Genomic DNA, 9,082 nt, shown 5'->3' on the forward strand with positions numbered 1-9,082 from the left:
TTATTTCCATCAGTAGAAAGTGAAACTCAACCCAGTCCAACCAAAACAATAAGCAAGTGCTTCTCATAAGACTTCATAAGTTTATTCAGCATTCTTTGACATTACAAGAAAGTTTTACTTTTAACATAAATAAGTGTGTAAAACATTTCCCCGTCCAAAAATATATATATATATTGGTTGTTAACATTTTCAAACTGGAAGACATTAGAAACTACAAAAGCAGAAAGTGAACTAATGAAAACATGAACAAAGGACATAAGTCTTCTAACATGTCAGATTAACACAACAGTAATAGATTAGAATTCAAAAGTTCCACTAATGAACACGACTGCAATTAAATCCTCAAGAAAATAGAAACCAGTTGGAATAACAACATCTGCTTTTCTTAAACATGTCTGGAATTTTTTTTTTGTCCTTCTAGCAATTTTCCAAACTCTAGAATTTAGAAAACATGAGTCTCCCAAGTCAACAAAAAAGGTAATCCTTAAAATGGCCTTTGACAGGACATAATGGCTTCTATTTCACAAGGAACTCAATGTGGAAGTAAACAAAACAGAGATGCAATGCTAAAATAGTGTGGTTTTTTATATAAAAGAAAGTAATAATGGGAGAATCCATTAACTCTTCTTAATGTTTCAACTTAACAATTAATGTGTGCATGTAAACACAGATGATTGCTGAGACTATTAAAACATTTGTTTGTCTGATTTTGGGTGAAATCATATAAATTTAGTGTAGCAACATTTGTTTTGTCAAGTTAGTTAAAAGTTCCTAGTGGAACTTAAAAGTCCAATACAAAAATGTGGGGAAAATTACTTAAGCACTTTGGGGGGGGGGGGCTTAAAAAGTCATTTTAATCCCAGAAAACAGTGAGCAGAAATTTAAAAAAAAAAAAAAAAAAAAAAAAAAAGCCTATAAAGGGCAAAAAAAGAGAATTATAAGCAGGAACCAAGGGAAGGAGGAGGAGGAGATGATGATGACAAACACACAACGAAGCTTGGAACCACGAAACGAGATCTGTGTCAGTGATTACTTGAAACAATGTGGGTGTCAAGGCTCGACCTGCCAGTGTCTTAAACTCTTCCGTGATTCCAAGGATGGAAATGACAGCTTTCCTCATCTCCCTTCGTGAAAGCCAAGGATAGACAAGAGCAGAGTTCTTTCTCTGAGAAACAAAGATGCTTTTTTACCCTTCTTCTAAGATGGTGGAAGAGTCTCCTTAAGAGGCTTCCCCAAGAAGGAAAAATGAAAGAGGCAAAGAAGAAAGCCATAGCAGAATTCCCTAGGAGGCTCCGTTTCGTGCCGCCGCTCCGTCACATCCCCCGTGCAGCCTCTGCCCCGCCGTCTCCCTCCGGGAGCCCAGCCCTCCCACCGCATTGTTTCCCGGGGGTCCCCGGCGCCCACGCACAGCCTCCACCACCGCCTGGGTCTCGGGAGTCCCGGGGCGGAAAGCCGAAAAGCCCAGGAAGACTTGCTTTCCAACAGCCCCTGTTCCTAGCTGGTCTAGGAACGGGAGAGGGAGGCTGGCCTGTGCCTGGAGGGTTTCCGTGGGGCTTAGAAGCGTCCGCTCGGCTGCTGGTGAAGGGAGGTGGCCCCGGGCGCCCCGTGTTAAAAATAAAAACCAAGCAGTAAAAGACCTACCGGGGCGAGGGACCGCTTCAGGCCCTGGACTCGGGACCCGGTGCGGGCGTCAGGTGCGGCCCTCAGTTCCCACCCTCGGGGCACCGGCGGGGAGAGCACACAGGCCCCGGGTGCAGACCGGCTCCCGCCCGACCCCCAGGACCAGGGACCCGGGCTGGGGCCCGAGCCGCATCGTGCCCGCCCCCGCCCTACCTGAGGGGGCCCGGGCGGGGTCGCTAAGGGCCGCTCCCGGGAGCCCCGCGACGGCGCGGCTCGGCGACGGAGGCGCCTCGTCTCGCCGGGGCAGAGCTCGGCGGCGACTTCACGACCTCAAACTCCATCGGGAGCTACAGGGACAGCCCCGTTGGCGGCGGCGGAGGCCGCGACGGGGCCTCCTCCTCCTCCCTCCGCCTCCTCCTCCTGCACCTCCTCCTCCTCCTCACCGCGGAGGCGGACCTGGAGGGATCCCGACTTAGCTCTCGCGAGAAGACACTCCCCACATAACGCGAGATCACGCCAGACCGGGAGTTGGGGAGGTGTAAGAGAAGCGTAGTAGCCCCTTCCACCTGTACTGCGCATTAGCTTTCTTCTGGTCCAGCCCGACCATCCGCATCACGTGACTAGTGAACCCCAGAGAACTGTGGGAGGGGCTGTTGGGAGGCCAAGGCAACCGAAAAGGGTGATGGGAAACTCTCTGCACATTCATCTGCGCCCTAAACCAACCTCCTAAACACTGGTTTGAGCCAGTGTGATTCCCTTCCTGAAAGCATGGCATCCATTGCGCATTAGCTGGCACATCATTAGATTCTAAGGTACTCCCCCTTAATAAAATGCTTATAGAAGCCCTCAGCCCCTTCACACAGATGCCAAGTAGTCTCACTATTAAAAAACAAGAGAGAGCTAGAGTAAGAAAGCATATTTACTTTTATTAAACAGAAACTGCTATTCCGCCGCTAGCAGGATGTAAATTCTGGCACTCCTATCTTAAGTATTCGTTGTATGCCTTTCTGAGTAAACTGATAGAAAACTTGGAGGCAGTTTTTTTTCAGTTTTATGAGTTTTTTTCTTAGATTATTGGCTTTCTAGATAACTGGGAATGAACATAATATGTGCCAGGTGCTACATTTCATTTTTACTATTTTAGCTAATATTTCATTTACTTACCAAAATAACTTTAAATGGCAGATACTGTGTGTTGATTAGTTACTGATAATGAAATGAAAATATACAGATTAAGAAAATGGCCTTGGTGTGCTAGGTCGGCTCTATGGGATTTACAGTTATCGGTATTTATATATTTTTCCCATATTTAGGAGCTACTGTCTGCCCTGATGCAGCTTTCTAGCCCTATTCCCAAGTCTGATACCATCTTCCTAGACAATGTCTTTAGCCCACCTGAATGTTAGCTGTTGGGCTCAGGCAAAAATTAGTAAAGTCAAGGGCCCCTTGGAATATACCTAAAAGAGACTTCCTAGCTTCTTCCATCATGAAGACCCCAAATTTCACCTACTATAATCTTACCATTAGGTTCCTGACTACTAAACAATTTGTTCTGCTTTACATCTTAATGCTTTTCAGCCACTAAGTTGCAGGCGCTACCATACACCATCCTGACTTCCCTGAGCAGACAACCTCACCAATGATTCCTGGAACCCCACCTCCCCAGAACCCTAACCAACTAGGGAAAGATAGAAACAAGCTGGATATATGCATTGACCTGTCAATGCCAATGTCTACGGGAGAAGCAGTTGCAGAAGCCAGACCCCCACCTTCTGTACCGCATAAAGATCTTTGGTCCAGCAGTCCAGGAGGTGGTGCAATGGATAAAGCACTGGACTCTCAAGCATGAGGTCCCAATATCAACCTCTGGTAGCACATGTACCAGAGTAAAGTCTGTTTTTTTTTTTCTCTTTCCTCCTATCTTTCTCAATAAAATAAAGTCTTAAGAAAAAAGAAAAGAAAAGATCTTTGGTCCATACTCCCAGAGGGATAAAACATTAAGGAAGATTCCAATGGAGGGGAAGGGATGTGAAACACTGGTGGTGGAATTGTGTGGAATTGTACCCATTTTATCCCACAATCTTACGGATCATTATTAAATCACTACTTTAAAAAATTATGTACTGGAAATAAAAAAAAGAAAAGAAAAAAGAAAATGGCCATGGCAATTTGGGGGTGGCATAGTGGCTAGAGAATAAGACTCGGAATCATGAGGTCCTGAGGTTAAAGCCTGGCATCACATATGCCAGAATGATGCACTCGTTCCAGATAGATAAGATACATATATTTGATAGAAAGGAAATGGCGAGGGAAGATAGAGATGTAGAGAGATACACCAGCAGCACTGAATCACCACTCGTGGAGCTTCTTCCCCTCTGCAAGTTTCTTCCCCTCTGGGGGTTTGGACCCAGGTCCTTGAGCATAACAGGCATGCACAATACAGTGTGTCACAACCCACCTCCCACTGCTTCACTCTCTGTTGTTTTTTTTTTGTCGTGGTTTTTTTTTGCCTCTAGGGTTATTCCTGGGCTCGGTGCCAGCACTAAGAATCCCTGACTGCTCCTAGTAGCCATACCTCCCTTTTTTTTTTTTTTTTTTTTTGCCCTTGTGGTTGTCATAGCTGTTGTTGGATAGGACAGAGAGAAATGGAGAGAGGAGGGGAAGACTGAGAGGAGGAGAGAAAGACGCCTGAAGACCTGCTTTACCACTTGTGAAGCGACACCCCTGCAGGTGGGGAGCTGGGGGCTCAAACCTGGACCCTTAAGGCGGTTATGGCGCTTTGCACCATGTGCACTTAACCCGCTTTACTACCGCCCAGCTTGCCCACTGGTTCACTCTCAATCTCTCACAATCTTCTTCTCTCACAACTATTAAACGAGAACTAAAGGGGGCTAGGCGGTAGCACAGCAGGTTAAGCGCATATGGCACAAAGCCCAAGGGCCCGCGTAATTATCCCGGTTCGAGCCTCCAGTTTCCCACCTGCAGAGGGGTCGCTTCGCAAGCAGTGAAGCAGGTCTGCAGGTGTCTCTCTTTCTCTCCCCCTCTCTGTCTTCCCCTCCTTTCTCCATTCTCTCTGTCCTATCCAACAACTGTAACAACTACAAGAGCAACAACAAGGGCAACAAAATGGGAAAAATAGCCTCCAGGAGCAGTAGATTTGTAGTGCTGGCACGGAGCCCCAGCGATAACCCTAGAGGAAAATAAAAAGAGAGAGCTAAATACCTTTTTAAAAATATTTATTTATTCCCTTTTTGTTGCCGTTATTGTTGTCGCCGTTGTTGGATAGGACAGAGAGAAATGAATAGAGGAGGGGAAGACAGAGAGGGAGAGAGAAAGATAAGACACCTACGGAACTGCTTCACTTGTGAGGCGACTGCCCTGCTGGTGGGGAGCCGGGGGCTGGAACAGAGATCCTTACACAGGTCCTTGCGCTTTGCGCCACGTGCGCTTAACTGGCTGCGCTACCGCCCGACTCCCTACTAAATACCTTTTTAAAAGAAAATGTCTATGAGGAAGACAGCTCACCCTGTAGGGCATGAACTCTGCTGGTGAACAAGCCCCAGCTCCACTTGTAGTGTTGGAGCACTGAAAGAAATCTAGAGCCATGGCTTCCCCCCGCCCCCATACACAGACCTTTCCCCTCTTCACTTTTGTGATGCCAGGACCTTGTACACCTCCATTTTGGGGTGGGGGGGACACTCCCCAGAGCATGCACAAGGTCTTAACACCACAAATAAAAGATAAAGTAGGGAGTTGGGCGGTAGCGCAGCGGGTTAAGCACACGTAGCACAAAGCCCAAGGACCAGTGTAAAGATCCAGGCTCCAGCCCAGCTCCCCACCTGCAGGGGAGTCATTTCACAAGCGGTGAAGCAGGTCTGCAGGTGTCTCTCTTTCTCTCCCCCTCTGTCTTTCTCTCCTCTCTCCATTTCTCTCTATCCTATCTAACAACGCCAACATAAAAAACAAAAGTAACTACAACAATACAAAACAACAAGGGCAACAAAAGGGAAAATAAATAATTTTTTAAAAAGATAAAGTAGCTGTGATTTAAATTCAATTAAAGACATTTTCCAATGTGAAGCCAGATACCCAACAAAACCATATGTGAAAGTAAGCCCACCACAGATTAGAAGACATAAAGTAATAACAGGGGCCAGGTTGTGGTGTAGCTGGCTGGCTAAGCGCTCACGTTACAGGGTTCAAGGCCCTGGTCCCCACCTGCAGAGGAAAACCTTCACAGGCGGTGAAGCAGGGCTGCAGGTGTCTCTCTGTCTCTCTTCCTCTCTATCTTTCCCCCTCAATTTCTAATAAATACATTTTTAAAAAAGTAATAATAAATTTATATGTATTATGTATCTATCTTATGTATGTCAGGAATAATCCTTTTTAATGTTTGTTGTATACCTCAAAGACTATTCTATACATAATTATCCTTCTTATTATTTTATGAAATACAAGACAAAAATTCCAAACTATAGTTTTTCAATGTTTTGAATTCATCTAGTGATAGGTTTATACACATATATTATACCCCCAACTCCAGTAGACAATAGTATATGGCAACCTAGTTAAATATGTATCAAATGAGAAATATCTCCTTGCTATGTGAGTGGCCCAGGTTTAAGCCCCAGAACCACATGGTAAGTTCTATGGCACCAGTGGTTGCTTCCGTGCCCTAGTGTTTCTTTCCTTCTAATTTGAATGGTTGGTTGTTTTTTTTTTTTCAAAGTTTTGTTTTATTGGATAAGACAAAGAAAATTAGAGGGAAGGGGATAGAAAGTGAGAAAGAGGAAGTCAGGTGGTAGCCCAGTGGGTTAAGCGCAGGCGGTGCAAAACGCAAAGACCAGCCCCGGGCTCCCCACTTGCAGGGGAGTCACTTCACAAGTGGTGAAGCAGGTCTGCAGGTGTCTTTCTCTCCCCCTCCTCTCTCCATTTCTCTGTCCTATCCAACAATGACAACACCAATAACAACAATAACTACAACAATAAAATAGCAAGGGCAACAAAAGGGAATAAATAAATAAGAGAGACAGCACTGCTCCACCACTCCTGAAGCTTCCTCCTGCAGGTGGGGACCAGGGGTTTGAACCTGGGTCCTTATGCACTGTAATGTGTGCACCTAACGAGATGTGCTACTGCCTAGTCCCCTCCTCTGTTTGAATGAAAAAGTGGCCCAGAGGGCTGGCAAGATACCTAACTTGGATAGGGCACCTGATATGTGATGCAAGCAACACAGATTTAAGATAGGAGTCCCCAGGTCTAAATATGAAAGAAGATATGGTCTGGGAGGTGGCGCAGTGATAAAAGCTTTGGACTCTCAAGCATGAAGTCCCAAGTTTGGTCCCCGGCAGCACATGTGCCAGAGTGATGTCTGGTTCTTTCTCTCTCCTCCTATCTTTCTCATAAATAAATAAAATCTTACATCTGCAAAAGTCAAGCCCAGAGTGAAGCTCTCACAAAGAAAAAAAAAAGTGGCCCAGACCAGTGAAATCATGCATCTAAGTTGTTTCCATACAAACACAAATTTATCAAATGTGGCCTAATCACTGTATCTAAATTATAATTCCAATCCCTTCCCTATCTTTTGTTTTATCACTAGTGTTATTTTCTTTAAGACTTCTTTATTATTATAGTATTTATTGGATAGATACAGCCAGAAATAGTGAAGGGAGTGATAAGAGAGGGAGAGGGGCCTGGGCGGTAGCACAGTGGGTTAAGCACACATGGCATGAAGCACAAAGACCGGTGTAAAGACCCTGTTCAAGCCCCCAGCTGCAAGGGGGGGTTTCACTTCATAAGTGGTGAAGCAGGTCTGCAGATGTCTATCTTTCTCTCACCCTCTATTTCTCTGTCCTACCCAAAAGCAGCAGCAACAATAACAGTAAGACAAGAGCACAAGGGCAACAAAAATGGGAAGAAAAAGAAAAAAAAAACAGCCTCCAGGAGCAGTGGATTTGTAGTGTAGGCACTGGGCCCAAGCAATAAATAAAAAAAAATAAAAAATAAAAGGAAGAAGAGAGATTCGGGCTATAGCGCAGCGGGTTAAGCGGAGGTGGCACTAAGCACAAGGACCCGCATAAGGATCCTGGTTCAAGCCCTGGCTCCCCACCTGCAGGGGTGTCGCTTCACAAGCGGTGAAACAGGTCTTGCAGGTGTCTTTCTCTCCCTCTCTCTGTCTTCCCCCTCCTCTCTTCATTTCTCTCTGTCCTATCCAACAACAATGACAACAATAATAACTACAACAATAAAACAAGGGCAACAAAAGGGAATAAATAAATAAAAATAAATATAAAAAAAAAAAAAGGAAGAAGAGACAGAGAGACACTTGCAACACTGCTTCATCACTCGCAAAGCTTTCCCCCTGCAGATGGGGACCAGGAGGCTGATATCAAGTCCTAATGCATTGTAACATGTGCACTCAGCCAAGTGTACCAGCCCTAACTGCTGGAGCTCAGTGTCTGCATGACAAGTCCACTGTTCCCAGCGACCATTACTATTATTTTGTTCTCTTTTTGGTAAGACAAGGAGAGATTAAGAGGTGAGACGGAGAGACAAAGGGAGATGCCTGCAGCTCTGCTTCACCACTCATGAAGCTTCTTCCTCCTGCAGATGAGGCTGAGGGCTTGAACTGGGATGCTTGCCCATGGTAATATGTGCTCAGCCAAGTGTGCCATTGCCTTCCCGTTATTTTCTTCAATTCACTCTCCAAAATACGACATAGGATGATTTTTACTTATTTAGCCAGTGTTTATCTCCCTCCACCAGAATATACTTCATGAGAGCAGGAATTTTTGTCTGTATATCCACCTTCTAAAATAGCTATATACTATAGAATCACTTCATATTTGCTGAATGATTAAATGAGTAACGAGGAGAAATAGTTTTCTCCTTTAAAACACAGCAGACAATTAACAAAGTTGTTATTCCCATCTCCAGTTTATTTCCTATGTAAACATAAAGGATAGTTACATCCAAGAAATAAAGGCAAGGACTTTCTCTTACACCAAAGTAACAACTAACTTTCAAGATATTTTATATATAAATGCAGTAAATGAAGAGGCTGAACTAAAACATACTGCACTTTTATTATACTAGAGATACAAACTGAATGTTTTAAATAAAGTCAATACTTGAATTTTGCCATACTTGAATTTTAAGATACTATTTTTATGAAATTGTTTAAACACATCATGCAGACACTCTCCTAGGAATGTTTATCAGATCATTCTGTACTACTGAACAGGAATAAATAATAATAATAAATAACAACTATCACTTTCACAAAACACCCCTCCACCCCCCAAGCAAAAATCTCAAAGTGCTTACAAAAACTTTCACAAGAATCTTACAAGGCACACAGAATACATGAACATAATTCAACTATAAGTTTTTCAGACATCAATTAACAATTCCAGATAACAATTCCTAGAAGAAAAAGCTTAGTTTATTACTTTTTTTCCTA

At 44.2% G+C, this 9,082-nt stretch overlaps 1 protein-coding gene across 5 annotated transcripts in view; it reads right to left on the reverse strand.

Annotated features, from left to right (window-relative positions):
- The window catches only part of RC3H2 (ring finger and CCCH-type domains 2), a 70,204-nt gene extending 68,027 nt beyond the window's left edge, over positions 1-2,177 (reverse strand). For 2 of the 5 annotated variants that reach the window (XM_007539959.3, XM_060200110.1), the window contains exon 1: positions 1,834-2,175. The gene's annotated coding sequence lies outside the window, so the exon portion shown is untranslated. Of the gene's footprint in view, positions 1-1,641; positions 1,777-1,833 lie in introns of those variants that run through there. The other 3 variants (XM_060200109.1, XM_060200112.1, XM_060200114.1) reach the window with 3 other exon arrangements.
- Positions 2,178-9,082: the final 6,905 nt, after the last annotated feature.

Source organism: Erinaceus europaeus, chromosome 10, assembly GCF_950295315.1.
Source record: "Erinaceus europaeus chromosome 10, mEriEur2.1, whole genome shotgun sequence".
Classification (NCBI taxonomy): domain Eukaryota; kingdom Metazoa; phylum Chordata; class Mammalia; order Eulipotyphla; family Erinaceidae; genus Erinaceus; species Erinaceus europaeus.